At 43.0% G+C, this 27,358-nt stretch overlaps 1 protein-coding gene across 1 annotated transcript in view; it reads right to left on the bottom strand.

Moving 5' to 3' along the window:
- sec13 (SEC13 homolog, nuclear pore and COPII coat complex component) overlaps nt 1-27,358 on the bottom strand; it is an 86,427-nt gene that overhangs the window by 23,042 nt on the left and 36,027 nt on the right. The gene's annotated exons all lie outside the window — the stretch shown is intronic.

Genomic DNA, 27,358 nt, shown 5'->3' with positions numbered 1-27,358 from the left:
CAGAAACCTGTCCCTTTGTTAGAGATAATTGCAGTTTCAATCCCACACAAACGTGGTTACTCTTGAGAAACAATTAAGGGCCCTAGAGATGGGCAATAATAGCCAATCATGCCTGAGAATGAATTTTAGAAATTAAATTTAGTTTCCTGCTTTAACATTCTTTCCCAGTGGGCTCTAATTCTGCAAGGAGTGGTTCTTCATTGTTCTTACAGGAAAAGTAATCTTGTCACTGTTTCAATGAAGGTGCTATTTCCATGTTTGAACACAACATAACCATCACCCTTTTATCCAATTTGTTTTTGCAGGTCAGTCTATGGAAGGAGTCAGTTGAAGGCCAATGGGTTTGCATCAGTGATGTGAACAAAGGCCAGGGGTCAGTGTCGGGTATCACAGAGGGCCAACAGAATGAGCAGTGATTGGCAAAGGAGCATCACGGGAATGGTGTCTTGAATTGTATATTTGGCAAAATAAAATGGATTGCAAGAAACTGGGAACAAACAAAAATCTAAGATGTTTTGTACCCTAGAGCCCTGCACTGTTTATGGAGAGGAGTATGTATTGGTGCAGTTCCTGTTGTCATTGACACATAAGCAGACCTTTTGTAATTGCAGTGTTCAGAGTGCCTTGTAGGGGATTGTAAGAAGGTGCTGTTTGGCTGATCGGAAACTACGTGCACCACCAATAAAAGCTGTGTTTGAAGTGCTTAAGCCAATAATGTACAGTCACAGCCCAAGGCCAATTACTCGATAGTGGGAACAAGTCATTACCTTGTCTGTCACCCTATGAATCTGTCCTCCAGCAGTAGATGGTAACAGGATCTTAAAAGAAATGGTCTCAGACTGCGTGGTGGCCAGTACATTGAGGCACAGTACAGTACAGCACAGCAATAGACCCCAAGATTCAAGCTTGTGCTTGTTCGTTTATTGTGAGGAATTTCCCTAAATAGAGGACAACAAAATTGAGAGGAACAAGCTGTCACTGAAATGCTCCTGCCCACCACCTTTCAGAATAGTGTGCAGAGGGTCGAGGAGCAGATGACCTACTGAACACTTCACCTTAAGAAGAGGGAGCAAAGTTGTCCTGCAACAATGCCACACTCTGGATTCAAATGCAGTGAACTTTTATTAAAATCCTAATTGTTTCTCTATGAAATATTTCTGACAAACAAACCTTTTACACACACCAGAACCCCCATACACTGTGCCCTGAAAATGCTTCAGAAATTTAAAATACCACTGAAATTCTCCCAAAAGTAAGAAGTCCAGAACTGTTGGAACCACAGATTGCTGGAGTTTCCAGCTACTGAACTTGGGGGCAGGCTCACATGAGGAATCGACCCATTCATATTGGCTGTGTTCGTGGTATGTGTACCTAAGCTGTAGCTGCAACTGTTCCATTTCAAGGCCCATTCTCCCCCTACAAACTGGTCTGAATGCAGTGTTTACATCTTTTAAAAAGATCCTTTGGCTGAAATTCATTTTTGTTAATATTTTGGTGAAGGGGAATAATTCAGACTGTAAACTTCAGGCATTGTACAGTGTGGGCTCCTATAAAAACCTTGTGATGGGGACTAGAAATTAAGGCATCTGCTTTAAATATTTAGTTCTTACTTCCTGTAGCTCTCTAACTTGATGGTCAAAATTGAACTGTTAATAAATTGATGTAATGTATCTGCGTCATGTGGGGATTTTTTTGCCATCCTTTTGTCCAGAATTTGCAGCTGCCCTTTAAAGGACTTGAGTTGTGAATCATGAAGCATTCTTCCAGAAACTTACTACAAATGTCAATAGATGAGCAACTGTTATCCTGTATGAGTTTTTAAAACTCCTTTTATATTTTTACTACTGTGGGTGATTGACCAAAGTCTAAGTGCAAATGTTGGACGAAGGTAGGAGCAAAAGTATGGATCAGAAGTGAGATGTTAGATTGTATTCAGGCGCGGTCCTTTGAAACTTTGTAGGAGGGAGGACAAGACTAAAGGAGGACCAGAATAGTGTGGTGAGTTGAGGAACAGACAGTGCAGCATGGTTGTGATTTCGAACATATTCCACAAGTTTCATTTCAGATTTGCATACTGTTGTAAGATACTGATAAATGAAGATGACTATTTGGATAATTATGGTTCTCTCTAGGAAGACAAGACTGCAACCACACACACCACCTCCAGTTAGCCCATCACATTATCCAACTGTTAAAATGATTACATGCCTTTTGCTTCTAAAATTTTACCTAGGAGTCAATTCCATGTACTGATGGCTTATGCAAGTAATTTCCTTGTATCCATTTTAAATTGCCAGTCACTGATTTGAACCTGTTCCGTTATGGTATAGTTTAAAATAGTTTGCTTATTTGCCATTATCCAATTTGCTTTTACATACCTAGCCAAACATTCTCTCCACTTCAGGTCTTAAAATGTGTTTTATATATATAAAATAAAAAATAAAAACTCAGCTTAACTCGTCTTCTGTACTGCCTTCCAAGTCTGGTGTCCCATTGACCAAAACTAGGTCAAGTACAGTGGATTTGACTAAGGGGATCGTATAGTTTGAGCATGCCCTCTTCTGATCTGTAGTCTCTATTGCGACTTAATTTGTCACTCCTTGTGAACCCCTCACGCATGGCTCATGAAAACTAACTGGTTGCCTCAGTGACAGAAAATGTCACATCATTACAGTAGTGACCAGCTTTTAGATTGAATTTGAATTCACACAGTACGGGAACTCAGGTGACTGCACCGTGCAGTGTCATCGTCATTGGCAATCCCTCACAGACAAGGATGACTCTCTTCCAATCTCAGGGCAAGTCCATAGGTGGCTGTAGCTACTGCAGGCTCTGTTACACTTGGGGCAGAAGGCGGTCACAGGAAAGGTAGTGGGTGGGGTGTTGATGTAGCAGCGCGCTTCTTTCGTTGCTTCCGCCTGGCTTCCACTTTTTCCCGACGGCACATCCCGAGGTGCTCCACACCTTCCCGGATGCTGCTGCTCCACTTTGGACAGTCTCGGGCCAGTGATTCCCAGGTCTCTGTGGGAATGCCGCACTTTGCCAGTGAGGCCTTGAGGGGATCAGTGAAGCATTCCCTTGGTCCATCTGGGCCCCATTTTGAAGCTGGGAGGAGAGCACCTGGTGGGGGGGGGGGGGCACTCGGGGTGGCCATGCAGTTGACCTGCCCAGCCGATCAAGGGTGGTCAGTGCCTTACTGCTGGGGATGTTGTTTGGTCGAGGGTGCTGTTGTTGTGTCTTTACTCCCAGCGGATTTGCAGGAGCTTGTGCAGGCAGTGTTGGTAGCACTGCTCCAACGCCCTAATGTGTCAGCTGTAGATAGTCCACGTCTCCTGCAGTGTAGCTCAGATTTAAACCACAATTCAGAAGTGACTTTCATCAGATATCTGAATGCTTCAGGAAAGAATCTTTCCAACCTGCCTGGGTGTTCTCTTCCTGTGTCACTGCTTTGATGAAGTAGAATATTACTGTTGAGAAGTATAGAATCTGGATTCATGTCTAACATCTTGACCACAGATCATCACAAAAAGTGCTTCACACTCAGAAAAATATTTCCTGAAGTGTTTGTGTACAGGCCCCATTTGATTTAGGGAATGCATTGCTGATGAAAGTGGATGAAAATTTTTGTGACAGTATTCAAAAAGTGCATTTCAGTAGGATCTTCCAGATCCTCCTGAACTTCGAGAACATGCAAAGTATATTCATTTAAATTTCACTGTACCACCAGCTGGTGTGTTCACCAGAACCAAGGTAATCTATATGAACTGACCTTCCATTTATCTCAATTCAATGATGATGTGTAGCTGTTCAGAAATTGGTCTAGTGATTATGCTCTGCAACAAGAGACTACAAGACTGAACTCGATGTTGAGATGTAAATATGACTCAGAACATTGTCTATCCCTACCCAAGAAAGTTGTGCCTTTTTTAAAAAATGTATATTTTGAACCCCTTTTACAATCATCTCACCCGAATCAATATAAACTCAAGTGTCAGAGAGAGATTTAGGCAATCACATAAGTCAAGAAGGAGCCAGTTGAGAGGAATAAGGATTCCTATAGTTGGGAGAAAGCAGTGAACTACTGGAAAAGGCGGACAGTGAAAATTGGAAGTGGTGGTGCATCTGCCATTTCAGTAGACTGGGATGTGATGAATGTTGGTAGCTCAGGGACATGCTTCAGGTTCACTGCTATCACATCCTCCTCTGCAAAGTTTGTATAGCATTGAAGAAAAATAACTCCCTGGGTGTACTTGTTTGTGGGAAATCTCCACAGCTAAATAAGACATCTTCAGGTTGAGCCTAGGTTCCACTTGAATCTAATTCCAAGTAAGTTGAAATGAAAGGATCCCATAACCACAACAACCTTACAATTAAGGATCATTTTTAGATGGATAATCTATCATTCTCAAATCTCTTGCATTCTTCTTCCTGTCCTGCATTGTGACTATATTGACATCACCACAGACTGATTTCATATGACTCTTGAGAAAATGCAGTTTTTACTGAGCAGATTGATAAATTTAAATCCAGGACAATCTGGAATGTTTTCATGTCTGGGATTTACATTTCTGTGGATATAACTGTCAGTACAAAACAGGGTTGATCCACCCAAGAGAAACGTTTGCACAGGCTGTGCTTGGGAGGGGGAACCACACTTAAAATTTGTAGCAAAGACTTGGAATATAGGATGATCATTAAGGGTATGCAATAGGAAGAAGTTAAGAACATGATATTTTACATTCCCCTCAGGATATGTTATTTTTTTGAAAATGTATTGAGAAGGAAATAAAAGCAAGTATGAATGATTTGACACTTGAAGAAAAAATAACATCATTACTAATGATGACATATAAATAGCTGTACAAACTGATTGCCATCAGCTCTTCAGAATGCTTAGAAGTTTAATGCACAGTACAATAGAAATGGAATTCCCTGAAGCCAGTGACTAATAAGCTGAAGCTGTGCAACTGTCGTGGGTTATATACAGCAATATAATTTGATGCAGATAACTCACTAGAATATAACCATAATCTGTGCTTTATTCAATTAATTTGTGCATGTAGATGATCATTTTTGCCAACAGAATTAACATTGGAGGCTACAATGTACTTATATATTGGCATATTGTGTTGGCATGTTGAAAAATATTAACAAAATTAGATAAATAAATCCTGCATAGTCTGCCAGAATAACACACAACAAAAAAGAGTGAGATTTGCTTGGAAATGAGCTGGCCAGAAAATTAATTAAAAATGGACAAGAACCTAAAGAGCTCTTGAGCTGAAGAGGACATTGTAGTGAATATGATCCTGTCCCTTGACATAAATTTGTTTAGTTAATGATATAATAATGAGATGTGATAATGCAGAGTGATGGTGATGGGGATCTGACTCAGGCATTATGTTGTTAAATGTCAGCTTGAATGGTAGCACTGTTTGACTCAGAGGTTGAAGGTTCAATTGCCATTTGGATTTAAAGACACAGTCTGGATTAATAATTCAGTACAGCACTAACAGAATACTGTACTGTTGGAGGTGCCATCCATCTGATGCAACATTGGACTGAAGTCCTGTATTCCTGATCAAGAAAATACAACCAATCCATTGGCATTAATTGAATTAAAAATAAAACAAAATAATAGAATCCCTACAGTGTGGAAGCAGGCCATTTGGCCCAACAAGTCCACACATTCCCCCCACTCGCCCTCAGAAGGTCATCCCACCCAGACCCACCCACCTATTCTGTAACCCTACATTTCCCATGGCTAATGCACCTAATTTACACACCCCTGACACGACAGGCAATTTAGCATAGCCAGTCCACCTAATCCACACACCTTTAGAGTGCAGGAGGAAACCCACACAGGAAGGATGTGCAAACTCCACACAGATAGTCGCCCAAAGGTGGAATTGAACCTGGGTCCCTGGCACTGTGAGGCAGCAGCGCTAACCACTGAGCTACCCAAGAAAATTTTGGAAACCTTCAGCAGTTCGAGGAACATTTATCAAGAGGCCAACAGTTAATGTTTCAGGTGAATGATTTTCATCCAAACTGAGATTTAGCCACGAACCGATAGCTCCAAATAGGGTCCCGGTTTCTTGGTGCATTCCCAGATATGGAACCTTGCTGATTGGAAATTGGGTAACAGTTCCCACTAAAGTTTCAAGATGGAATAATTTGCTGTGAAAAGCTTTGGAAATGATGTTAAGTTCAAATATAAATTCATTCTGTTTAAGGATTTTGTAAAACTTTGTGTCAAGGAGAATGTCACCAGATTGCCAGTGTTCAATGTGACTTTTTGATTCCCTCAAGGCAATGGATCAAATTTTAACAAATGGAGTCTGTTATGGCATTTGCCATTGGATGTCTTCCTCGATCTCCAGATCAATTGCTTTTGTGCCACTCATTGCTGGACCTGTGACATGTTAACACCACAGCAAAGGATCTTGATAAATGACTGACCCAACCATTTATCTCCTGAACCATTGAGTGTTAAGGATTGACAAAGAAGAAATGATAAGGATGGTGCATAAATTAGCATCCAAACATTTACAGAAACGGGACAGAGGAGATGATGTGGAGAAACAAAAGGCAGGAAATGCTGAAGATACTTTCTGATCAACATGTCAAAGATGTTCTGACAAATCTCTGGAGTAGGTAGGACCTGAACCTGGCCCTCCTGGCACAGAGGTAGGGACACTACCACCACACCTTAAGAGCATGCTCAAGATATTTTTCAATCAATCTATTATAGCACACCTCTGAAACATTGGGATGACATTTTCATTGGCAGGAGAGACTAGGACCCAAGGGCACAGCCTTAGAGTAAAGGGAAGACCCTTTACTTGCACCCAGACCTTCTGTCTCAAAGGTAGGCGCACTACCACTGTGCCGCCAGAGCCCAAGGGGATGTTTAAAAGGTAGAACCTTAATTTAGTAAATGCAGGAATGAGACAATGATTTCATTTGGTCCTCTCTGGGCAGGAGAGATTGATTGGCATTTTATTAACAATTGTCACATTGAAAAAGATACTTAAATTGTTAATTACTAGCATTAACTTTCTCTGGCATACGATGGAGCAGCAGGATTCTTATGGTCAATGGTAATGCTCCTATCTCTGAGCTAGGAGGCCCAGGTTTGACTCCCACCTACTCTAGAGGTATATAAAAACAACTCTGAACAGGTTGATTAGAAAATATCTACAATGGAGCAGCATATATTGACCATCAATTAGACCTTAAGACGTAGGAGCACAAATTAGGCCATTTGGCCCATCGAGTCTGCTCCACCATTCAATTATGGCTAACAAGTTTCTCAGCCCCATTCTCCTGCTTTTGCCCTGTAACACTTGATCCCCTTGACAATCAAGAACCTATCTATTTATGTCTTAAATATACTCAATGATCTGGCCTCCACAGCCTCTGTGGCAATGAATTCCACAGATTCACCACTTCTCTGGCTCCTTATCTCCATTCTAAAGGGTCTTCCCTTTACTCTAAGGCTGTGCCCTTGGGTCCTAGTCTCTCCTGCCAATGAATATGTCATCCCAATGTCCACTCTGTCCAGGCCATTCAGTATTCTGTAAGTTTCAATTAGATCCCCCCTCATCCTTCTAAACTCCATCAAGTGTAGACCCAGAGTCCTCAAATGTTCACCATATTTTAAGCCTTTCATTCCTGGGATCATTCTCGTGAACTTCCTCTGGACCCGCTCCAGGGCCAGTACATCCTTCCTGAGGTATGGGGCCCAAAATTGCTCACAATACTCTAAATGTGGTCTGACCAGAGCTTTATAAAGCCTCGGAAATACATCCCTGCTTTTATATTCTCGTCCTCTTGACATAAATGCCAACAGTGTATTTGCCTTCCTAACTACTGAATCAACCTGCAAGTTTACCTTAAGAGGATCCTGGACTAGAACTCCCAAGCCCCTTTGCACTTCAGACTTCTGAATTTTCTCCCCATTTAGAAAATAGTCCAAGACTCTATTCTTCCCACCAAAGTGCAAGTCTTCACACTTTCCCACATTGTATTCCATCTGCCACTTCTTTGCCCACTCTCCTAACCTGTCTAAATCCTTCTGCAGCCTCCCCACCTCCTCATACTGCCTGTCCTTCCACCTATCTTTGTATCATCTGCAAACTTAGCCAGAATGCCCACAGTTCCTTCATCTCGATCACTAATGTATAAAATGAAAACTTGTGGACCCAACTCTGAACCTTGTGGAATTCCACGAGTAACCAGCTGCCATCCGGAGAAGCACCCTTTTATCCCCACTCTCCGTTTTCTGCTGGAGAGCCAATCTTCTATCCATGCCTCTAATTTGTAGGGAATTGTGACTCATAGCATATCTGTTCCATTAACCTCTCAGCCAATGTGTGCATTAATAATGGTGTACCTTATTAAGGCACTGTCATTTTCCCTGAAAATTTGGCCAAATGATTAAGTAGCAATCTACACCTGTAGATCTCCATTCAAATCGAAGTAGATTATACCAGAATTATTGGGTTTGGACTATGTGTGTCATTATTATTACAGATGGAACTGGCAGCGATGAGCAACATCACCCATTGTTGTGAGGGAGTGCAAACTTTTGGCTGATGTAATCTCAGCTGCTGCACTGCAGTAATGCTTGAGAGCAGTGCACTATTAGTAGCAAGGCAGGGATTCAAACTCATTGATTGTATGTTCACATTCTTCACAGACTGAGTTCTCAGAACAGCTTCATTGCTGAGAGAGAACATGCAGCAGAGCTGGGGAATGAATCATCCTTAGTTACACTTAAACATCTGATAGTCACTAACAGAGGGTGAGGAGAATTTCCCCAACCAGAACTGTGATAAGACAAGATGTGAGGGGGAAAAAACAAAGATACAAGACAGTCTCCTCCCTACTCATTTATTTAGCATTGACTAAAATTACAATTGCAGCAACGGCAGAAGAACATTTAACTTGTTTGTATAAGCCTGTTTTGTTCACACTTTGAATGGAAGTATTCACACCTTAGCTAAAACAGTATTGATCAGCTATTATTGATGATTACTAGGCTTGTATGCCTGCTGATGTAAATCCAGCTCCCTCACTACTGAGCTCAATAGTCTCTCTCTGTTGCCATGCTATTGCCAGTTAGACAGTTATTCTGGAGCATCAAAGGGACCTATAGTACTGTACATTTTTGTGGACTCTGTATTTCAAAAAGAGCAAAGAGGGTTTAGACGGATTTCAGAAGGAGAATGTTACAACAATTGGGAATTGGTAGAACTGTGATTCTTGAGAAAAAGAGGTCTTTACCTGAAACATCAGCTGTCCTGCACCTCTGATGCTGCCTGGTGTGCTGTTTTCATCCAGCTCCACACTGTGTTATATCTGAGTAATCTAATAGATGCCTTTAAAAATATGAAGGGATTTTATGAGATCAATGCACCCGTGGGGTGGCACGGTGGCTCAGTGGTTAGCACTGCTGCCTCACAGCGCCAGGGACCCGGGTTCAATTCCATCCCTCAGGTGCCTGTCTGTGTGAGGTTTGCACATTCTCCCCGTGTCTGCGTGAGTTTCCTCTGGGTGCTCCGGTTTCCTCCCACAGTCCAAAGATGCGCAGGTTAGATGGATTGGCCAGGCTAAATTGCCTGTTGTGCTTAGGTGGGCTACAAAGGGATGGGTCTGGGTGGGATACTCCAAGGGTCATGTGGAGTTGTTGGGCCAAAGGGCTTGTTTCCACACTGTAGGGGTTCTATGATAATGTAGAGAAGGCATAAGCCCAAAACTTGGGTTATGAGATCATTGTTATAGAACCCAATAAGTAACTCACAAAGAATTTCTTTACCCAGAGACTGATTAATGTGTTGTACTTAATATTGTGAAGTATGGTTGAGGTAAGTAGCACGAATGGATTTAAAGGGAAAGTAGAGAAAAACATGAGGGAGAAAGGAGTTGGTGGACATGCTGATGAATTAGATGAGATAGGAGGAGATTGGTGTGAAACATAAACATGGCATGAAACATAAACATGGCATGAACCATATGGGTTGACAACTTGCATTTGTTTTGTAGATCTATAAACCAAAGGATAAGATGATTCCTCCAAGAATTGGAAGAATTCCAGTCTTTACTTAGTGCAATTTTAAGAGAACTGAATGTGGTGTTGTAGGAACAAGTGAACAGTCACTCATACAAATTTCCTCCCTTTTAGTTCTTGTTTAATATTGTCTTTAACAGTGTTTTGGACTTCCGAGTAAGTTCAAAATTAAACGCATTGCCAGGTTCGCAGCATATTTATACTGCATTCATGTTTGGAGGAGTAAAAATATTAAGAAACAAGACTGTTGGTCACATGATTAGAAAGCACATTCCTCTTGCGTTCCCAAGTGGCACTAAATGATTACTGAGCAAACACAGCCTTAAAGAAAACACAACAAATTACTGCTTCAACGTGCCAGAAGCAGAAGACATCTAGCAAGCTTTGGGCATTGCATTGCTCTCAGTACACATGAGGCAATTTTATCTTGTCTCTTCACTTGGCCATGCTAGGGGAGGGAGAAGAATTCATCCCAGCAGGAAAAAATGAACATTTTCTTCGTCTTCTGCTCCCATAGTTGTTGACTCCTGTCATTCCCCTCTGAAGCCTTCTCTGAGAACTTAGATGTGGAGCTTTGCACCAAGCATGATCCCATTATTAACCAACCATGATGAGGCAAAAGTTTTTATTCTGTGTCAAAGGAGGTCAGCTGGATTTATTTTGAGATGACAAGAAGAATAGAAACTTTGTCTCTTTATTCAACTCCAAACGACTGAAATTCTGTCAATCTTCTTGGGATGCTGGTTGTCAGTGGAGTGGACAGTCCTGTAGGACCAGCACAAGGGGAATCACATATCATCAAACAGGGAGCTACAAAGAAAATGGTCAGGGCTCTGGTCAGTTCATGGCTAGGAGCTGCTTGAAGTCAGTCAGAGGGCTAGGAGGTGAATACAGTCCTGAGGGTCTGTGTGTCAATCTGTCTGGAAGGTTCAAGTTGGGGATATCACTGCCAGAAGGGGTGAGGAGTCAAGACTGGAGGGGTAAACTGAGGCAGTTGTAAAGGTTGGGATGAGGACAGTGACGGGGAAAAGCTTAAAATGTATGGAACAGCATTTGAGAGAGGGTTTATTGGCAGTGACCATGGCTTCTACAGGGGGGTGCATAAAGGAGCAGGGTGAGCTTCATCAATGTGTAATGCTGGGGTTCAGAGGACAGTTGCAGGTCAATATAGTGAGTCTCCACATGGGGATAGGTGGAAATGGAAAGTTGGTGTTAGTGCAGGGTAAAAGGGATGACGGAAGTTTTTGTTTGTAGACGCGGCAGAGCTCAGTGTTGATGGTCTTCACCTCGAGCCGTGTTCTTGCCATTACTTTCCCTTCTCAAGATGCAAGGCACTACTAGAAAATAGTGGAACGATACCCGGGGTGGGTGGAGGAAGTATCACTTTGCTGGGTAAAAGTGCAAGATTCATGGTTGCGAGATACTGTGACATTGAAGCAACAAGAACGTGAGCAGAACTTTGCAAAGCCCCAGCTACATTTAATTAGCAACCAGGCCGTTGCCCAATTGCAGTGTGTTCAGACTGAGGATGCTTAGGGGTCAGATGTTGATCAAAGGTGATTTGTAACATCCCATTGGTGATCGGTGGTTGAACTTGGGCATCTGAATGATGTGGAAGTGAGGAGCAGTGATATCATAAAATGTCCGTACTGGCTGAAGGGAACCACTGCTCATGCACGGGTCCTGGGTGCGAGGCACACATTGCGTCGTCTGTTGCGTTAGTGTGATAATGCTGTGGTCTGAATGCTGTGTTTAGTTGAGTGTCTGATGGGAGCCCGGGGTTGGCTAGGCGTCGGAGCAGCTGCGAATGTTTCCTTCTGGATGACACTGGGTAAGTCACTCAGCCGCGGGGCACCTTCATCAAGTTGCTGCCCGGATTGAACTGGGTGCAGTGCATCTCACTGTGCATAGGGCATAGCTGGCTTCCCACAGGTAGAGAGCGCTATCGACTGGACACATGAGGTACTGAGAGGGCTGTATCACAACCCTGCAGAATTTGTCAACAGAAAGGGGCTCCATTCCATTAATGTTTAGATGATCTGCAATCACTGTTACCATTTCTTGGAGGTGCGAAACCACTACCCTGGCAACTGCCACGACTCCTACATCCTGTAGAACTCTTGACTACCTGCTGTGTTTGAGGGTTCAGATGCCTTACAAATTTGTCCACCGTCGTATGTCATTAATGAGGTGAGTTTGATCAGGAATGATGACAAAACCCGAGGCTTTATGTTGGAAATCCATCCAAAAGACTCAATGCAACTTGGACTGAGCCACAAAAAAGTACAACTTGGCCAAAGATTCTATATTGTTTAAGGAATAATAAGCTAAACAGCCGCCATGTGCTTCTGACCTTGAGCAGGCACCTTTGGTTCCCCTGACATTTCCCTCCATATCCACAACTCAATTCTGAGCTAATCACCTGAATGGAAAGGGTTGATGTAGGAATATTATGCTTTGTCTGTAATATTTTTTGCAAAGTCAATGAAATACTTTTTGACTCATCGTCCTGTTGTTTATTGGGCAAATAAAGTAAAAATGTTCCAAAGGGAATATTTTAATTTGTTTCAGATCTTGTTTTTAACTACCATATTTTTACTCTCTGCGGTGGTTTACAGCTTTGGTATAATTGCCTCAGCTATACATAAATCTAACTTAGTATTAGCCTGAATGTAAATCAAAGAGTGTGATATTCACCATCTTTCAGCAAAGACAGGAGCTCATGCTGAACATTAAACGTAATCTAATGTGCGTTTTCTGATTCTTCAGAGATAGTTGATAGTCCCAAAGGACTCATATAAATACAGCTGCAAGAGCTGTGTGAGGCTGGAATTCTGTGGCGAGTAACTCAATCATGCATCCACATGCCTGTGACAGTTCTTTGAAAAAGATATCTAATTATTCCCAATGCCCACGGCCCCATGCCACACTCTCTGTTCCCTTTCCAAAGCTGCCTTGTTCTGAGCCCATACTCTATCTCTACAACCTACGCCATTCCATTCCGATGTTTATTCCATATCTCTGACCCAATTGCAGACATTTACAGGTCAGATGACCATCAGACTACACCAGTACTTTGAAACAGCAATTATTTTCACTCACACATTTCTTAGCCTTAGCTCTGCTCCCAAACCATTCAGATACTCCAATGGCACAGCAAACTCAAACATCCCCATTCCCAATCTTGTGGCCCCAAGTCTCATAAGCGCACCCTCCTACCACCAGTTCAAAGAAAAAGACTATTTGGTCCATTATGTCTGCACCAGTTCTCCAAAGGAGCACCTCTATTAGTACCATCCTCCTGTATTCTCCATGTAACCCTGCCCATTCTTCGTTTTCAAATAACCATTTGGAATCCTCAGTCGAATCTGCCTCCATCAGGCAGTGCATTACATGAAATTCCTCATCTCATGAAAAATATGTTTCCTCGTATCTTTTTTGCTTCTTTTACTAATTACATCAAATCTTTGTCGTCTTGATCTCAGTCATACCCTGAGTTGGACTCTTACCCCAGTGTAACATATCTTCAATCCAGCAACCCCAAGCTCCTATGCCTATACCTCCTTCCCTCTCCATTCACCCTCTTGACGTCCTCATCTCCTTCACATCTCACCAAAGCCTATCCACCAACTCCAAGGTTCAGATCAGGAGCGTGATAGAATATTCTCCACTTGCCTGGATGGGTGCAGCTCCAGCAACACTCAAGAAGCTTGACGCCAACCAGGACGAAGCAGCCCGCTTGATTGGCACCACATCCACCACGTTCAGCATTCACTCCCTCCACCACCGACACAGGGACAAAAGTGTGCACCATGTACGAGGGGTACTGCAACAACTCACCTAGGTACCTTCCACAGCACCTTCCAAACTGTAACCCCTACCCCATCACAGATATTGGCAGCAGGCTCATGGAACACCAGTGTCTGCAAGATCTTCTCCAATCGTCACAGCATCCTGTCTTGAAACAGGTTTTTCACTGACACTGGGTCAAAATTCTGGAACTCCCTCTATAAGGGCATTGTGAGAGTCCCTGCACCCCATGGGCTGCAGCAATTCACAAAAACCATCATCTTCTCAAGGGCAATAAATACTGGTCAGTGTCACCTACATCGTGCGAATGAGTAAGATAAATGCATCATATTGAATATTGTAATGAAGTGTTTCTGCAAGAAACATGCTTCTTGCTTTATTGTAATTTCAACTGCACAGGCATGTACACTGGATGGAATCCCTGCAGTGTGGGAAGCAGGCCATTCGGCCCATCAACTCCCACACCGACTTTCTGAAGAGCATCCCATCCAGACCTATCCCCCTACCCTATCCCTATAACCCTGCATTTCCCATGGCTAACCCACCTAGCCTGCATATCTTTGGACACTACAGACAATTTCCTATGGCCTATCCACCTAGCCTGCACATCTTTGGACTGTGGGAGGAAACCGGAGCACCCGGAGGAAACCCACGCAGACACAGGGAGAACGTGCAAACTCCACACAGATAGTCGCCCGAGGGTGGAATCGAACCCGGGATGAATTCAGATATTTTACAGCTACTAATATAACACACATTGCTCAGAGTGATCCTGCTCAGTTGGAAACCAAACAGGAGCAGAGGCAGTAACAAGTGCTGAGTGTAATTTGATGAACTAATGGATCTTCTGGTGCATTTCTCACAGTAACTCTGGGACTGAAACATTTGTATGATATTTCGATAGCTAATATAGAGTTGGTCTTTCTCCTCAAGCCCAGTGTGCGTGGGGGAAGTGTTCTGAACAGACAATGACAGTCATGGAAGACTGCAGACCCCTGAGGCCAGCCAACAACAACTTACGTTTAACATGCTATGGAAAGATCCTGCATTTGTATAGAAATTCTCATGACTTCAGAAAACCCTAAAGCAACTCAGTCAATTACTTCGCTGAAACAAAGTCTTACAAGACCCCACAAAAACAGCAGACAATGACCAGATCACAGAATTATTACTGCCACAATTAAGCCACTCAGTGTACAGCATCTGTCCCAGAATACAGCACTCTGATGATCACTTCGCTCAGTGCCATGGTGCTGCCTTATCCCTGTATACCTGCACATTGCTCCTTTTCAACTAACCATTAAATTCCCTTTTGAATGCTTTGATTGTAACTGACCACAACCTCAGACAGTGCATACCAGATAGTAGCCACTCACTGTGTAAAAATGTTTCTGCTTAGATCACTTTCGCTTATTTTACTAAATACTTTAAATCTGCACTCTCTTATTCTCAATCCATTCAGAAGTGGGAACATTTTCTCCCCATCTGTGTCAGACCTCTCGTGATTTTTGGATAGTTCAATCGAGAATTGAGCCTCAACTTCTCCAGTATATCTTCATAACTGAAATTTATTATTGCTGCTTTTAAACCTGTTCTGCACTTTCTTGAAAGCATTCCTTCATTTCCTTCCTAAATTTCAGTGCCCAGAACGGGACTGAAACTGGAATACTCCAGCCGAGGCCATATTAGGATATATATAAATGCAGTATAACCTCATGGCTCTTGTGCTCCACTGCCCTATTAATAAAGCTCTGGATACTGTATGCTTTATTAACTGTTCTCTCAACCTGTCCTGACATCTTTAATGACTTCTACACCCGTACACATAGGTCCCTCTGCTCCTGCATCACTGTACATAAATATCGTTTACTTTATGGCATCTGTCCATGTTCTTCCTGTCCAAATATATCACCTCATAATTCTCTACATTTAACTTTGTCTGACACCTATCTGATCACTCCCACCACAGTTTATAATGTTTCCAAGTTTTGTATCATCCACAACTTTTGAAATTATCTCCTGTGCAACAAGATCTAGGTCATCAATATATATCTGGAAAATTAAAATCCCCGCACCAACACGATGGGAAATTCGACTACAAACCTTCCCCCAGACTGAAAAACATTGATTAATCATTACTCTCAGTTTTTATTTTACACAGCCAATTTCGTAGCCCTGTTGCTACTGTCGCACTTATTCTAAGAGCTCTAATCTTGCTCATAAGTCTGTTGTGGGGCATTGTATCAAATGGTTTTTGAAAGTCTGTGTTATGCTACATATCAACAGCATTGCCCTGATAAACGCTTTGTTACCTCATGAAAAACCTCCAGCAATTTAGTTAAACACGACTTTCCCATCATAAATCCATGTCGCAATTAATCTTGCACTGAAATCTTGTTTTGGGAAGTTTCCCAAACACTGACACTAAGCTGACAGGTCTGTAGAATTAGATTTAGATTTATTTATTTGTCGCATGTACTAAGTGTAGAAATACATAATTACAGCGAAAAGGATACAAAGTTGCCATTCACTGGTGCCACTTTGTTACAAAAGTCAGAATTAAAACACTTACAGAGCCAAAAGGTAAGCAAGAAAAAAAAAGTCCTATCTCCACAACGGTGCAGGAACCAGTCCAATAGCTACGCCACCGTCACTGCCTCACCATCCCCGCTCTCACCGTCACTTCCTCACCGGCCCCGCTCTCACCGTCACTGCCTCACCAGCCCCGCTCTCACCGTCACTGCCTCACCATTCCCGCTCTCACCGTCACTGCCTCACCGGCCCCACTCTCACCGTCACTGCCTCACTGGCCCCACTCTCACCGTCAGTGTCTCACCAGGTGGGGTGGGGGAGGGTTGGCTGGGATAGGAGTGCTACAGAGAGGAGGGAGGAGAAGAAAAAAGTAAGGAAAAGGAACTGGTGAGCAGGGTGGAACTCCAAAAACCTCTTGTTCCTTGGTTAATCCTTAAACACTTCTTTGAAAAAGGGTATAACATGTGCAATTTTCCTCTGGCATCATCCCCGTGTCAAAGGAAGACCTGAAAAATTATTGAATAACTATTTGCATTCGGAATTGCTGATGGAAACAATGTTCCTGCACTTATTTGATATAATGTCATGGCATTTTCTCATCCATCTGAAAAGGCAGATGGGACCTTGGTTTAATACCTCATTGAAACGCTGAAATCTCCTAACAGTTTGCACTTCGATTTTCGGCTCAAATCTGTCAACAGGGAAATAGGATCAATGACCTTCTAACCAAGAGGTAAGAGGGCTACCACTGAGCATGAGAAATGACTGCATCAAGCACAAATAAATGAGGAATGCCAGGTTAAAGTCACCAGCGTTGAAGTACACGGCCTCAGATGTTGGGCTGAGCAATGTTTCAGTTGTAGGATGTGATAAGGCCTTGGAGAGACTGATAACTGAGATTGAAAATGTGAATTTCTTGTACAGGAGGACAAGCAGGGAGCACAATGAACATAGTGATGGACAAGCATGGCTTTATTTTGGATAGCAGCATTCGGTTGAGTTGAAACTTGTGTTGGGTTGACAGGGGTTGTTGTTGTGGAGAGCTCTAGGAAATTTGACTCTGGAGGCACTAGAGGTACGGCTATGGTTTTTAGAGAAAGGGAGTGCCATAAAAGTCACTAACACCTGCAGCCCATACACAACCGGGAGTTGAGGAAGCTTATTGTAATTAGAACTGCTTTGAAGAAGAATAGCTCTCCTCATTCCAAATTGCATAAACTTGTTAAAGAGATATATCTGTGCTCTTCTGACACGGTTAAAGAAAGTTGGAAGCGTAAATTGTTTTGAACTTTTTTACAGCTTCATAAATGACTATCATCTATTAGCAGCAGCACGGTGGCTCAGTGGTTAGCACTGCTGCCTCACAGCGCCAGGGACCCGGGTTTGATTCCATCCTCAGGGGCCCTGTCTGAGCATGTTCTTCCCCCTGACTGTGCAGGTTTCCTCCGAGTTCTCCAATCTCCTCCCACAGTCCAGAGATGTGCAGGTTAGGTGGATTGGCCATGCTAAATTGCCCGTAGTGCCCAGGATTATGCAGGCTAGGTCGATTAGCCATGGGGAAATGGGAGGGTAGGGTGGTGGGTCTGGGTGGGATGCTCAATGGATAGATGGGGTGGACTCGATGGGTTGAATGTCCTCCTTCCACATTGTAGAGATTCTATGATAGTTAGTAGAGCAGTATATGTTCTTTTCTCTAGATGGAGTTTGACAGGGAAGAATCATCAGGACAACCTTGGATGAAAGATGCTGAAAGAAGCAAAGGGTGGAGAGGGACATCCTCCTCTATGTGGTCATGTTATTGTCTCTGCCACTGAGCAAACACTTCATCAATAGTTTGCCACCTCTAACATTTGTGTCCTCTTGACAGGTTTCCAATCTCTTTTTCACATATGGTTTGCATTGATTTTCTTGTCTCCCATTGGCTGCTTTGAAGGCCGCACACAGATCGATTTGACACTTCCTGTCGCCCATTGTTTTCCCATGTGCAGGTTTCCATGGTGATCTATCTCGCCATTATTTTCGACATAAGGCCTGACCCAGTAGTCCTTGCAAACATTGCATCAGACCTGAGTTTACTGCCTTCCCTTTGTATATAAATCCTTCTTTTGTTGAGGTATCATTTTACTCCACAACCCAATCTTAGAGTTTTATATCCATGATATCTGAGCCAATCATGCAAATGTGTGACCATAAAATGCATACCCAGTACAAGCATTTTTTAAATGCTGCTATCTAGATAAAGTTATTAATATATTTCTTTTGGATCACCTTCAGTAGCTTTCAGGAACACAGTGCTGCCTACTGGCCAGATTGTGCATTGCCTCGTGAGAGCCCATTGAAATGGTCAACACTTTCATGGCAACTTCAAATGGTAAGTGCTGCCAGAAAAAAATTGTCTCATGATCATAGCAATAAGTTGAAAGATCTGCAAACAAAAACTATGAGCTCTAAGCAAGATTTATATTGATGTATATATTGATGTAGAAGTTGTTTTTTCCCACAGATCAGTGTAATATTCCTCACAGAAAGGTGGCTGTGGGGAGAATTGAAATCACTACTTCAAACATGTAAGGGTTTTAAATATACTTAGGGCTGGATATTATTTCTAGTAATGGGAAATAGCAGCATACTGGTAATAAAACATAATATTGGTAATCCAGACTGGAGACAAGAGCTCAAACCCCACCACAGCACATGTGTGACTTTAAATTCAATTAATAAAATCTAGAATTAAATGCACAGTCATGAAACTACAGGACTGCAGTGAAAACCCATTTGATTCACTCTTGTTCTTTAGGGAAGGAAATCTGCCATCGCTATCTGGCCCACACATGACTCCAGGCCCAAAGCAAACGGGTTATCTCTTAATTACTCTTTGAAATGGGCAGTAGAAAGTTCAAGCAAGAATTAAAGTAACCTCATTGTTGTTACCAATGCCTTGATCAAAGGCAAAAAAAACCCAAACAGCCCAACAAAATCCTCTTCACTGACATTGGGCGCATCTTGGTAAAATTAGAGAGAGCAGTCCCATAGTCTAGTCCAGAAACAACTTGACAAAGTCATGCTCACTGAAACGTATCTTCAAGCCAATGTCTTCAACTCTCCATCACTACATCTGTGTATATGCTGGCCTACTGGAAAATTAAACAACTAACAGGAGGAGGGTCCTCAATGATGGGCGAGTACAGCACATCAGTACAGAAGTCAAGGCTGAAGTATTGCAATCATGTTCATCCAGAAGCGTAAAGGGAAGCATCATCTCAGCTTCTCTTGAGGTCTTCACAGTCAAAAGATGCCAATCTTCAGCCATTTCAATTCACTTCTACATGACAATGTCCTAGGTCCAACCACCTGATTGGTCAATGACCTTCATTCAATCATGAGGTCAGAATTCGGTAGCTCAGTGATGTGAAATCCTCACTTTTGAAGCAGCCCATACCTCAAGTTGAAAGGCCTGGAAAATATCCAGAGTTGCCTGTTAAGTGGCACTGAAGTGTCAACCAATGATCATCTCCAACTAGAGAGAATCTAAATGTTTACCTGGAGGCCTTCATTGACCAGAAACTGAATTGGACTAGCTTTATTTGGGGAGACAATGGTCTAGTGGTATTATTGTTGGACTGTTAATCCAGAGACTCAGGTAATATTCTGGGGATCTGGGCTCAAATCCCACCACAGCAGATAACAGAATTTGAAATACCAAAAATCTCGAATTAAGAGTCTAAAGGATAAGTGTGAATCCATTGCCGATTGTTGGGAAAACCCCACCTGGTTCTTTTAGGGAAGGAAACTGCCATCCTTACCTGGCCTGGCCTACATGTGACTTCAGACCCATAGCAGCCACCAATGTGGTTGACTCTTAACTGCCCCCTGCGCAGTTAGCGATGGCCTAGCCAGCGATGCCCTCATCCCGTGAATAAAAAAAGTGCAGGTCAGAGCCCAGGAACTTCTCCAGTGAGTAACTCACCTCCAGACTCCCAAAAGCCTGTTTACCATCTACAAGGCAGATAGAATACTGTCCAGTTGCCTGAATGGGTCCAGCTCCAATGACATGCAATCACCCATCCACTGCCTTCCACGTTCACTCACTCAACCAGCAGTGCACTGCAACTGCTTGCCAGGAAACAAAAACAGAAATTGCTGGAGAAACTCAGCATGTCTGGCAGCATCTGTGAGGAGAGAAAACAGAGTTAACATTTTGAGTCCAGTGATGCTTCAGAACAGCTTGTGAAGGCTCCTTTTGACAGCACCTCCTAAATCCACAGCCTTTAATCAGATGGAAGGACAAGTGCAGAACAATGGGAAGGCTCCTCTACAAAATAACACTCCATTCTTAGGTGGAACTATATTGCCTTCCTTCCCTGTCATTGGGTCAAAATGCCAGAACTTCCTTCCTCCTAGCAACGTGGGTGTCTCTCCACCAAATGTAATGGTTCAGGAAGGTGTCACACCTTCTCAAGGACTGTTTGGAGTGGGCATTAAATACTGGCTGGACCAGCAACGTGCATATCCTCAGAAAGAATTTTCTTTACAAGTCCACATGATTCATCACCTAAATGGCCATTATATGTGAGAAGGGGCAATAAATGTCAAGAAGTTATTCAATCAAGCATTCACAATCAAGCTTCCATGTGCACATGCTTTCGGGGTCACAGAGTAGCAGTCATGAGTTAATAGATGCTGTGCTTTTATGCCTATGTAGTCATCAGGCACAGAGGTTGCTCATAACACCGTTAACAGTTTACACCTCCAAGGGCTGTCAACTAACTCAGTGCAAACAAAGGATCAAGCTTAGGACTCTTCTGCCAGTGTACGGTTTAGTGCAACAGAAAGACAGTACATCCACTCATGGAGCCACCTTGAGTGTTGAGACTAAATTCTGTGCAGAGATGTGGATTACAGTACTCCCACAGCAAGCATTCAAAGATGTGAATGAGACACTATTTCACTGTAGAGCACTTTGAGACATTTCAATAGCACAGCAATAAGCCCCATAAAGATGGGGATTTTATTGTTTCCATTTTACATGGCCTGTTCAAATGGGTTTTGGAGCTCGATAGTCAGCGCAGGAACTCCAGGACCTCATAAAGTGTAAAATAAGTGATTGCTGTCTGATGAACAATCCTTTTTTCACCATTAGCCCCTTCCCTGTTGCAATTGATTTTGTCTCTCTGTTTTTCATTCATTAGTCTTTTCATCTGTCTTGTTCCTCCCAAGCCCTCGATAAACTAATTTTTTTACCCCCAAAAAATATACTTTAGTCATAAAACATCTAAAACTACTTTCCAAAACATAACAACTTGACTTTCTATAAAGTGCAATAATATTCAATTTTTCTCCAGAGTATGTTGCACTCTCGTTTGCCTCAATGCATGTGACATTTGCTCGCTGCACTCAATGGTGAGCATATAGCCCAAGGGGCCATGAGATTCAAATTGTCTCCACTCCTTTGATCTACAATGATTTCTGAGCGAGGATGCGCTTCACAGTTTAAGATGAAAACCCTCCTTTTCTTCTCCTATTGTGATTGACTCCAGGGCTGTGTATGGACTGACGGTCCCTCCTCTTTCTTCTCCTCTGTTTTCTGAGAGCCTTGAGTTCTCCTTTGTTGCAAATGAGTCTGAAAGTGTTAATACTGAGGAGTGCCATAAGCACCACCCAATATGTTAACGTTATATGGGCTTGTGGGCAGAAACAGCTTAGGATCTCAAAGGACGGAGACCGAACATCTGGTGCTCCTCAAAGTCTCTGGAATACTGTCTATCATTATCAGTGTAACCTGTAATTAGCAGTTATGGATTCATAGAGTCACAGAGCACAGAAACAGACCCTTTGGTTCAACCAGTCCATGTCAACCATGTTCCCTAACTAAACTCATCCCACCTGCCTGCACTTGGCCCATATCCCTCCAAACTTTTAGGTACTTAACCAAATATCTTTTAGAAGTTGTAACCATTCCCACATCCATCACTTCCTCTGGAAGTTCATTCCATAAATGGACTTCTCTCTGTGTACAAAAAATGCACCTCATGTCTTTTTTAAATCTTTCTCCTCTCACCTTAAAAATATGCCCCCTAGTCTTATAATCCCCTACCCTAGGGAAAAGACACCTGCCATTCACCTTATCCACGCCCTTGATGATTTTATAAACATCTATAAGAACACCCCTCAACCTCCTACACTACAATGAAAAATGTTCCAGCCCAACCAGTCTCTCCTTATAATTCAAGCAATCTATTCTTGGCAACATCCTGATAAATCTTTTTTCAACCCTCTCCAGTTTAACAATATCCTTCCAAAACAGGGAGACCAGAACTGGACACAGAACTCCAGAAGAGGCCTCACTAATGTCCGATATAACCTCACCATGATGTCCCAACCCCTAAAGTCAAAGATCTGAGCAATGAAGACTAGTTTGTTAAATGCCTTCTTAACTGCTCTGTCTATATGTGATACAAACTTCAAAGGATTTTAGACCTGAACCCCTAGATCTCTCTTCTACAACTCTACCCAAAGTCCTACCATTAAGTCCTGCCCTTGTTTGACCAAAATGCAATACCTCGCATTTATCCAAATTAAACTCCATCTGCCACTCCTCAGCCCATTGACCCAATTAACATGCAATAAATGATTTCTGGTTAACTACAAGTCTTTAGGAAGTGGTTTAGCTCCCTACCCAGTAGGCTGGATCGTTTCCTGCACTTAAAGAGGATGGGGGCAGTGAACCCTCATCACAAACAGCAGTTCATTCAGCATTGGGAGCTGGAACACACATACACCACCCTATTCCATCTTCAGTATTAAACATACAATCCTTGCTGTCAAATCCCTCCATAATGCTGCTCTGTAGTTTACGAAATCCCTACAAAAAGTCGCAGTCATGGCTCAGTCTTGTCTCTGAGTCATAGGTCGTGGGTTCAAGTCCCACTGCAGAGGCTAAAACACATCATTGAGGCTGACACTCCAGTGCAGTACTGAGTGTTGGCAACAGGATCACCTGAGATGAGCAGATTGGTCAAGTAGAGGTTTTCCCCACTTGTAGGTTCCCTCACTGCCTGCCACAGACCCAGTCTAGTAGCTATGACCTTTAGTACTTGACCAGCTCAGTCAATAGTGCTACTGCTGAGCTATTCCAGGTGTTGGATATTGAAAACCCCCAACCAGTGCACATTTTGCACTTTTGCCACCCTCAGTGCTTCCTCGAAGTGGTGTTCGACATGGGGGAGATGTGTCATCTTTTGAATTGGGGCATTGTATTAAGGTTATTAAAAAAGAGATGGCACTATTCAAAGAAGGGAGGGTAGCAAATTGGCAATGTCGCTGGACAAATACTCCAGAGACCCAGGTAATCTTCTAGGGACATGGTGTGAATCCTACCATGGCAAATGGTGAAATCTGAATTCAATTTTAAAAAAATCTGGAGTTATAAACTAGTTTAATACACCCACTGTTGATTGTTTTAAAGAAAAAAATAAGAAAGGAATCTGTCACGCTTACCTGGTTTGATCTAGTTCCTGGTTGATCCCCGTACTTTGACTCCAATCCGTAGCGATGTGGTTGATTCCCACCTGCTCTCAGACACACAAATCATTCAGTTCCATCAAACCCCTGAAAATCTTAACCAAAAGGACAGAGCACCTGGAATTGACCTAGATACTGGAGACAACATCAGCAGAAACAGCCCTGCCAACCCTGCAAAGTCTTCCTGACTAACATCTACGGGCTGGTGCCAAAATTGGGAGAGCTATCTCACAGATTAGTCAAGCAACAGCCTGACACACCTCACAGTATCCTAGACATCACCATCACAATCATCATCTGTGGATATATCTTGTTCCACCAGCAGGACAGACCCAGCAGAGGTGGTGACGTTGTGGTATAGAGCATCGAATCTGGACCCCATCAAGTCTCATGGCATCAGGTCAAACATGGACAAAGAAGCCTCCAGCAGATTACCATCTATCTGTTGCAGATAAGCCCATCTATGAGCGTATCGGTAGGAGTGACCACTGCACAGACCTTGTGAATGTGAATTTCCATTTTCATTTTGAAGATACCATCTATGAAGTTGTGTGGCACTGCCAACATACTAAATGGGACAGATTTCGAACAGCACTAGCAACTTAAAACTGGGCGTCCTTGAGGCATTGTGAGCCATCAGCACCAAAATTGTACAATTTGTAACCTCACAGGCTGCCACATCCTCCAGTCTACCATGACCATGGTAGGGGTTTCAACAAAGAACAGGACCAGGCATACCTAGAATAAAGGGTCAACCTAGTGAAACTCCAATATAGGACTACTTGTGTGTCAAATAATAGAAGCACTATGAAACAGACAGGGCTACTTGATTCCACACCAATGGATCAGACCTAAGCTCTGCAGTCCTGCCTCATCCAGTTGTGAGTGGTGGTGTTGGTAAAATTAATAACTAAAAGGAGGAAGAGTTTCCACAAGTAATCCCAACCTCAACGCTGATAAAGCTCAGTGCATCACTGCAAAAGATTAGGCTGTAACATTTGTAGTCATTTCGGTCTCCTGAGTTGTCCCCAGCATCTCTGATGCCAGACTTCAGCCAATTCAATTCACTCCACATGATATCAAGAAACGGTTGGAGGCACTGGATACTGCAAAGGCTACAGGCCCTGACAACATTCTGGAAATAGTACTGGAGACTCCAGAACTTGCTGCTCTCCTAGTCAAGCTCTTCTTGTGCAGTTCCAACGCTGGCATTGACTTGACAATGTGGAAAATTGCCCAGGTATGTCCTGTGCACAAAAGCTAGACAAATCCAACCTGACCAATTAGCAACCCATCAGACTACACTTGATTTATCAGTAAAGTGAGAGAAGGGATTGTTGATGGTACTATCATGGAACACTTGCAAAGGAATAACCCACTCACTGAGAGACATTTTGGGTTCTGATAGGCCCACTCAGCTCCTGACCTTATTAGAGTCATGGTCCAAACATGGACAAAAGAGCTGAATTCCAGAGGTGAGGTGAGAGTGACAGCCCTTGACATCAAGGCTGCATTTGGCTGAGTGTGGCATCAAGGAGGCCTAGCAAAACTGGAATCAATGGGTATCAGGGGGCAAACTGTCTCCTGGTTGGAGTTATAACTGGAAGGTGGTTTTGGTAGTTGAAGGCCAGTCATCTCAGCTCCATGACATCTCTGCAGGAGTTCCTCAGGGTAGTGTCCTCGGCCCAACCATCTTCAGCTTCTTCATCAATGACCTTCCCTCCATCATAAGGTCATAAGTTGGGATGTTTGCCAATGATTGCACAACGTTCAGCATCGTTGATGACTCCTCAGATACTGAAGCAATCCATGTCCAAATGCAACAAGAACTGAAAAATATTTCAGGCTTGGGCCGGTAACATTTGCACCACACAAAGACAGGCAATGATCATCTCCAACAAGAGAGAATCTAAGGATTGACCCTTGGCATTCAATGGCTTTATGATTGCTAAATCATGCATTGTCCTGGAGATTACCATTGATCTGGAATTGGACTGGACAAGCCACACAAATAATGTAGCTTCAAGAGTCTAGGAATCTGCAGCAAGTTACTCATTTTCTGACTCCCCAAAGCCTCTCTACTATCTGCAAGGCATGAGATAGGAGTGTGATGGAATACTCCCCACACGCCTGGATGAGTGCAGCTCCAACAATGCTCAAGAAGCTTGACACCATCCAGGACAAAGCAGCCCACTTGATTGGCATTCCACGCATTATCTTCAACATTCACCCATTCACTGATGTATAGTGGAAGCATTATTTACCATCTGCAAGAGGCACAGCAGTGACTTGCCAAGCTCGCTTTATCCAAACTCATAATCTCTACCAACCAGGAGGTCAAGGATAGCAGATGCATGGGAAAAGCAACATCTGCATGCTCCCCTCAAAAGTTACACATCATCCTGACTTGGACATATGTTGCAGTTCCTTCACTGTCAATGGAGCTCCCCTTCCAACAGTCTTGTGGTTGTCTCTTCACCTCAATGTCCTCAGTGGTTTGAGAAGGCACTTTGTCAGGAGCAATTAGGGATGGGCAATGCATACAGGCCCCGCTCATGGTGCCCGCATCCCATGAACGAATGGAAAAGAGGACTTACAGGAGAGTTCTCCATGAAATCCTGGTCATCCCTCACCAAAGCAGATTATCTGGTCATTAATACTTCGATGTTCATGGGATCTTGCTCTGTGGAAACTGGCAGCCACACACCCTACTTTACAATAACAACTACGTATCACAAGGTGCTATATGAATGCAAATTATTTCATTCCATGGCCCAAAATTGGTGATTATGTTTCTGTCCGGGTGTACAGGATCATGCTCCACTGTGAGATTCCCTGCTCTCACCTACCTGTTGCCCTTTGGGCTCAGACATGGAAGGTGCCAAACTGAGTCACTCAAATGCAGAACTGTATGTAACACAGATGAGTCAACATGTCCAGGGGGAACAGGAAGGGAACTGGAGTGTGGGGTGGTGAATAAAGTGGTTATGAAGCTACGACACCTATACAATGTGCAGGGCAAATCAAACTGGATAATTGGGAATTGTTGGCTTCGTTATGTCTTTCACTTTGAGCCTATCTGGCATTTGCAACTTCTTGCTCAGAAAAATGTTCAAAATGCAGAATTTGTAACAGAATTGCTATCTATCCAGAACCTACTGCTCGCCTGTTTATTTTTTATTCTCTAAATCCCGTTTAATTCTGTGGAGGATTATAATTGTATATTCATTACATGAGTGACAGCTGCTGATTTATTCTAAGGACTCAGTTCCACTGCTTAATTCTGTCTTTTTCTTGTCTGTATTGTGATGCCTGCTGTATTGAATTCAGTAGATTTCTTTTAATAAACTGATTCCTTCAGATGTTGAACATGTGTTTGCTGTAGGGTTGCTCAGATCTCTTCTTCAGTTCCAGTATTCC

This window comes from Rhincodon typus, chromosome 16 (genome assembly GCF_021869965.1).
Source record: "Rhincodon typus isolate 14 chromosome 16, sRhiTyp1.1, whole genome shotgun sequence".
In the NCBI taxonomy this organism is placed as follows: Eukaryota; Metazoa; Chordata; class Chondrichthyes; order Orectolobiformes; family Rhincodontidae; genus Rhincodon; species Rhincodon typus.
Note: the sequence above shows the minus strand (reverse complement) of the source record. Positions and strands in the feature narration are given on the sequence as shown.